This window comes from Sciurus vulgaris (genome assembly GCF_902686455.1).
Source record: "Sciurus vulgaris genome assembly, chromosome: 10".
Taxonomy (NCBI): domain Eukaryota; kingdom Metazoa; phylum Chordata; class Mammalia; order Rodentia; family Sciuridae; genus Sciurus; species Sciurus vulgaris.
In genome coordinates, this window is record NC_136470.1 from 137,235,238 (window position 1) to 137,241,773 (window position 6,536).

The 6,536-nt window shown below is 49.9% G+C and overlaps 1 long non-coding RNA gene across 1 annotated transcript; it reads left to right on the forward strand.

Moving 5' to 3' along the window:
- Window positions 1–424: 424 nt before the first annotated feature.
- On the forward strand, window positions 425–5,956 carry LOC306670918. The gene is made up of 3 exons (XR_013766535.1): window positions 425–943; window positions 3,420–3,567; window positions 4,959–5,956. It is a non-coding gene; the product is annotated as an uncharacterized lncRNA (long non-coding RNA).
- The last annotated feature ends 580 nt before the right edge of the window (window positions 5,957–6,536 follow it).

Below are 6,536 nucleotides of genomic sequence, written 5' to 3' on the forward strand. Positions count from 1 at the left end.
ATATTATTAGCAAGCGTTTTTCAGTAATGTTTTGAGTAAGTGCCTAATAAAGTTTAAGAAATAAAAGTAACTCATGTTTATTAAAGAGGAATTACTAGGTTTCCATCCATAAGCTTCAATATCCTGCCTAATGGGTTCCATACAACCTCGCGGAGGAGTCCCAAGAATGAGTTATGGCCAAACGGTCCTCAGACAATATACGGTTTCCTTTCCAGCGTGCTTCCCCTCCAGGAGTAACCATGAGTGTAGTCTGAATAAGGTCCCTTCTTACCCTGGCACGGGGGTGACGCGGGCGGTTCAGCCACCGGCAAGGACCGCGGAGGCGCGGGCGGACGGTGCCCCCTTGTGGCAACGCGGAGAAGCGCGCTCCTCGCCCAGCAGGCCACGCCGCGGGCCAGGGCAGCGGCCAGCGCAGGAAGCGCGCTGCAAAAGGCGGGTCGCCGGACTCCCGGTCCGAAGTGCCAGACCCCTGGCTCACTTAGGAAGACTCAGACACGCAGAAGCCACCCAGCGAGCTGGCGGAGCGGTGGAGGAGCCTGGCCCAGAGCTGGGCCCGCCTGCTGTCAGCGGCTCGCCTTGCTGCTCTCCAGCCGCGAACAGAACCACAGGTGTCTGATCCCGTGTTGGTCGTGGTAGATCAGAGCGCGCGGAGCAAATGCAACAAGGTGCGGAAAGTGATCCGGTGCGGTGCCGCCGTCACCTCACCTGCCGCCGTGTGCATTAGGATCAGGGCACCCGCCTTCCCGCCAGCTTTGAACCTGGCTTCCAGGGGCGATGCGCACCCCCTGAGGACAGGGTCCTGCGGCTGGAGATGTCCAGCCTTGCTGAGGGCTGCGCTGGAGGAGGAAGCCGGGTTCCACGCGACCCTGGAGCTGTGTGTGTGTGCACCCGTGTTCAGGCACATTCGGATTCCTGTGACCGATTTGTTTTTCTTACAGTTGGGGTGAGTTCAGTCAGGACAGCAGCTGGGCTGAGCTGGCGTGGGTTAAGGGCCTACTAAGTGACAGGTACCAGCAGGAATGGGAAATCAAGCCAGGCGGCAGAAAGGGCTCAGGGTGGACCCAAAGGCTGCACTTCAGGGGGACCGGAGAGAGCACTCAGCATCGCCTCTTGCCCTTGAGCAGGCGAGTGGCCAGTAGGTAAACAAGAGTAACAAGTAGTTAAGGCAGGTTTTCTGGAACGATTTTTTTTAAAAAAGTGTTTACCTTTTAATTTCCTCAAATGTGCTGCCAAAAATTCAGGTACTCGAACATGTCAGGAAGCCCTGGTATGACCAAGGACCTCAGGCTGGGAAGAGCCGTGCTGTTGGGAGGGAGGTGAGGCCCTCGTGCCTGTGATCTTGGGCCTCAGACAGGCCTGTACCATGGCTCCTCTCTGAAGGAGTCCTGGAGGACACATGGGTGTCCAGCTCTGCCCACGGCCTATTCAGTGGAGGTTGCCCAAGATGGATTTTAAATGCCACTACGTGAAATAGTTATCAGATGGGGAATTCCATTCCAATTAACTGGCACTTGAAGTTACCTTCTCTCTATTTAATAAGTTTCTTGACTTTTCTCAAATCACACAATGAAACCCAATGAGCTTTGAAAATGACAGCAAAGTCAGTGTGAAGATTCTAACAGCTAAAACTGGACGACCAGGCTTTCCCACCTCCAGACTGTCCTCTGGCTTCACTGGCTGACTGCTTGCCTGGGCTTCAGAGTCCCTCTCTTCCCAGGCTTCTTGCAAGTCCCACCTCTGGGCCTCCCATGCTTTCTGTTTTGATCTGTCTGGATCAGGGGACAAGCATTGCTTGGGGAAAAGGATCTCAAAGCCTGGAGGAGAGTCCCCAGGCTTCTGTGCTCTCAGCTGCTGTTCTGGGACTGGAGGCTTCCTTCAAGTCTGTCCTTCATTTCCTCTCGTTGTTCCAGCATATTATCCACTGAGCCAGACAGAGCCTCTGCCCCCAGGTTCCCAGCCCCAGTGCCACTGCTTCCTGCCCTGGGGAACTCATTCCCTCCCTCGCTGCAGGAGATCTTGGGCAGTTTTTCTTGGCCCTCCTCCGTCCACATGGGCTGATGTTTTGCGCTCTGTTAAGACATGCTCTGTCTGACCCTTCCTTTCTGCTCTGCTGGGGGTCCTGTCCCTCAGATCCTGTTCCAGAGCCCTGCCCGGTCAACTGGTCTCTTCTCTCCCTCTGTGGGCCACTTCCCTGAGGCTGCTTCTCTCTCTGCTTTGTTCCAAAGACAGTCACCTGCTATTCAATTTCGACTTCTCTTTCAACAGTCTTAGACAGCTCCATGTTTACCCCTGGTGGCCCCCGTCTCCGCTGGCCCCTGTTGCTCTGTTGAGAGCACTTTCTTGGGGCCACTGGGGTTTTCTTCAGGCCTTGACGTTCATGACCCCTCTGAAAAGTCTCCCCTGCCAACCTTCCTGTGTTTTTGACGCTGTCCTCCCGTCCCTGTGATCCTAGCCTCTCCAGTGCTTTCTCTCTGCTTTTTCCCTTCTTTTGTTAGCACTGGTTTGGTTTTACATCCTCCCCTTACTTACCCTGGCTTTTCCAGTTTTCTCTAATGAAAGCTGGCTTTTCTCACCTTGTCCTCTGGGCCTCATGACCCCTTTGGCTGGCTGAGTCCTGTGTCTTTCACATTTCAGTTTATTCCCACTTCCTCCTGGAGGCTCCATGGCCTCTTCATGCTGGGGTTGGGTGGGTCTCCAGCACGCCCCTGGGTGTCCCCTACAGAACCTCTGCAGCCTCTGCAGCCAGCCCTCCACATCCATGGGTTCCGCTCACTCAGGAGCCGAACCAACCAGGATTCAAAACCATTGAAAAAAAGTGTCATTTGTACTGAACACATACAGACTTTTCAGACTGTTTTCTTGTCAATGTTTCCTAAAAGTGCGATATAATATTGATTTACATAGAATTCACATTTTATTAGGTTTTTAAGTTATCCAGAGATGATTTAAAGTATGTGCCAGGGTTACATGCGAATATGCTCTTTTATATAAGGGATTTGAGCATCTGAGGGCTTCGTGTCTTGGGGTGGGGAGGGTGGCTGGGGTGGGAGTTCTTGGAACGAGCGCCCTCAGGGAACGGAAGGGTGACCGGATCCCAGAGCACCCTGCTCTCTTCTCATCTCTCATCCCACCACTTCGTGTGGCTCCTGACAAGAAGGCTGTGATTGGTTTGATCACAACTGAAGCCCCAGAACCCCAAAATGGCACCTAGCATAGGTTTATTAAGTATTGGTTGATTATCAGGATGATAAATTGCTTGTGCTAAGCAATCTGAATAATAACTAATAGTGATAAAATTAGCGGACACCTCCGTAGCCCTTGCCTTGTGCAGGTCCTGATTCTAAGTATGGACGCTGCCACGGGTTTCCTTGTGACGTCCTCCCCCCAAGGTAGTCGCTACCCTGTTTTCCTCTTCACAGAAGAGTTAGCCTAAGGATGGTAGAATAATATTCTACAGTGACGCTAAACAGATTTCTGTCCTTGGTGGAATTCAGCCAGATGCCTGATGGTGTGGATATCTTTGGTAAACAGCCATGCGCCCTGTTCATGTCATCTCCTGTGGCACAGGTAAGTGGCTATGACAGAGGACACATGACCACATAGACTGAAATGTCTATTATCAGCCCTTTGTAAATTCATATACATGAACTGCCCAAAAAGTCTTTGAGGCACACTGAAAAATCATGTCTAGTGATGCTACCTTTCTGTTTGCTTTGAGAAGCCAATCCAACTACCCTCAAATGCCATTTTAATTTCTTCTTTTTCTTCTTCTTGTTTTATGTTTTGTTAAAATAATTAAGCAAAATCTGTCTATAACAGAAAATAATTTTCCCTGGCAGAGATATGTTAAGCCCATGACCTGACTCTTCCTGTCTTATAGACTCTAGAAGTTGAGGGACCTATGGCCATTCCCACCTTTTAAATTACTTTTTCATTTGATTTAGCAAATGAGTTCTGGAGCCCCTGGTTTCTTTTCCGGGAGTCGCCCGAGCAACCTGCAACCTTGACCTTCTGAGGTGGCCCTGGAGGCCCAGCTTTCTGCCTCCTCACTGGTGAGACTCCAGGCAGCTTCTGCACCTGAGGCATCACTTACGAGTCACTGTCTTGTGTTCAGATGATTTATTATCCAAAGGCACAGAGTCAATTCCTAAGCTCTCATCATCAACAGGATCCAGAAAAGCCAGCTCTGTCTGAGCTGGGCTGGACTGCCTCCTTGGCTTCTTTGTTTATCTCATTCATGCCTGGTGTGTGTGTGTGTGTGTGTGTGTGTGTGTGTGTGTGCACATGCACATGCATGCACATATGTGCAGTACTCAGTTTTCACGACCCAATCTAAAGCAAAGGAGAAACTGTCTTAAAGACTAATTAGGACGAATGCTACTCTAATAAATATTGGTTCTGATGTCCTCTGAGCCCTGGGGTGCAGAATATGAAATTTCCAAATGGTTGTTATTCAGATCAATCAGTGAAGAGCACCTCAGCGCCTCGGTGGACCTGCGCAGCTCAATTAGCACACACAGCATCTACTCAGCGCTGGGCGAATGCCGCTCACACCACCCAGGACCCTGCATGAGCAACACTGTAGTTAAGGATATGTCACAGCGGATCAACAAAATATGCAGTTTGATCAGCTTGTTCTGAGAGCAGATCATTAAAATATGCAACCAGATCCCCCAAGTGCATGAAAAATTAACTAACAAGTTTTGTATCTTGATCAGTTTAATGAGCAAGAAGTCGCTGAACAAGAGTGTCAAATTGTACAGTCTGGCAAGGGGGCAGATGATCGTCTGAGAGCAGCAGGGAGGGCCAGAGCTAATACTCGTTTTCAAAATACCAATCCTTAAATCAACGGCAGGAAAAGCTGATTAGTATTAAGATGTCGTCCAGCCTGTGTCCGGCAGGATGTGGTGTGATGCGGAGCCTTCTGATGCAAATGCGACATTGATTCTCCCTTTCAGGCTTCACTGGGTCTTAATGGGCTCAGCCATGCGCTGGAAGGCCCTGCCAACGGCATCAGACACAGGCGTGGAACTAAGAGGCAGTGGCAGCCTTCTGGAAATATCCAAACCAGCTGACCTTGAAGAATGGGGAAAGCGTGGGGGGAAAACCTCTTTTATCAAACTGTATCAGAGATGCCCCATGCTGCTGAGAAAGAAGCAGGACTTAATAAACGGAGGACGTCCACGCCTGAGAGTTGGTGGGGAATCTGAGTAAAGTAAGTCCAAGTGGCAGATGATCACCCAGGAGATGTGTGAATTGGATTGTCACAGAAGACTATGGGGCCTGCTGTCTCCCTGCGATTGGCAGGAGGCGACCACTCTCTCTTAACACAGCCGCACATGCCCTGGTGACTTGGCCCACAAATAAACAGGGCTTGAGCACCAGTCGACCGACTCTGCTCTGCTACTTTATCTTGGCCGACCGGCTGGCCTTGCAGCTGCGGGAATGCTGGTTTCCCAGGGCATAAATTTACCCCTCTTTTATAGGGAGCTGGGCCACAGAAAGATGGCAGTTCAAAAGAAAGAGAAAAAGCAAATTCAAATAGGAAACGTTCTGCAGACAAAGGGGAAGATTGGCAGTCTGGCAAGTGCTGTCCGGAGCTGGCTGCGGGCTGCCCTTCCACTGAGCATGTTCTTCTAAAACACAGGAGAGGGAGGAGGAACAGACTTAGTCTGTCTTTCTAAAATTGATTAGGCTCTTCCAAATTGTAGCACATGGCCCCAAGTGGGATGAGTGTGGGTTCAATGTGCACAAGAGAGCTTGTAGAGGTGCTAATGCTAGGATTCTGTTTCCATGAATATCAGACAAAATGGAAATGGCACATCAAACCCATGATGTCATTAATATTTCTTAGGGTTAAGGAAAGACAGCAAAGTGACTCAAAAGTAAGTTTTAAAAATATTCCATGTTTACTAGCACATGTGTTGAATGGGTTTGTCAAAAATTATAAAAGAATTTCCAAATGGGTACACTTTAGGAAAATGTGAACTAGGGTATTTTCATGGGGTAAGAAGTTTCATGCAGTTCAGCATGTGACCAATCCTGTGTACGTGTTGAGAAGACATTGGTCGTGTGCATAATTTTTTTAAGCAGAAACGGAGGAGTGGAAGACAAGAGAGAAAGCAAGAAGATCTCAAAGTCAGTCACTCGTTCTGTTTCCATTTGTGGGTGGACTAAGGAGACCCCCAGCCATGACTCGGGAGGACACATTCTAGAAACACACATCTGCACAGTTGCACCACCCATTACTCCAGGCGCCATCTGGACCTGTCCACAGCTGCACCGGGCCCACGCCAGGCTCTGCAATCTCTTCTTACATCAGTCGGACACAGGCAGAGGGGCCTAAAAGCACATCGCTGGGCTTGGGTTTTTCTCCCTCCACGCACAAGACGCAAAGGAAGAAGCTTAGACAGGAAACGCTCGTGGGAGGCTGGCACTGGTGAAGCGTGGTGGGACCACGGAAGTCCTCTGCATCACCAAAAAGTAGCACTCACTACACAAGCTTCCACAAGAGTTGTGCTAAGATTTTACTATGA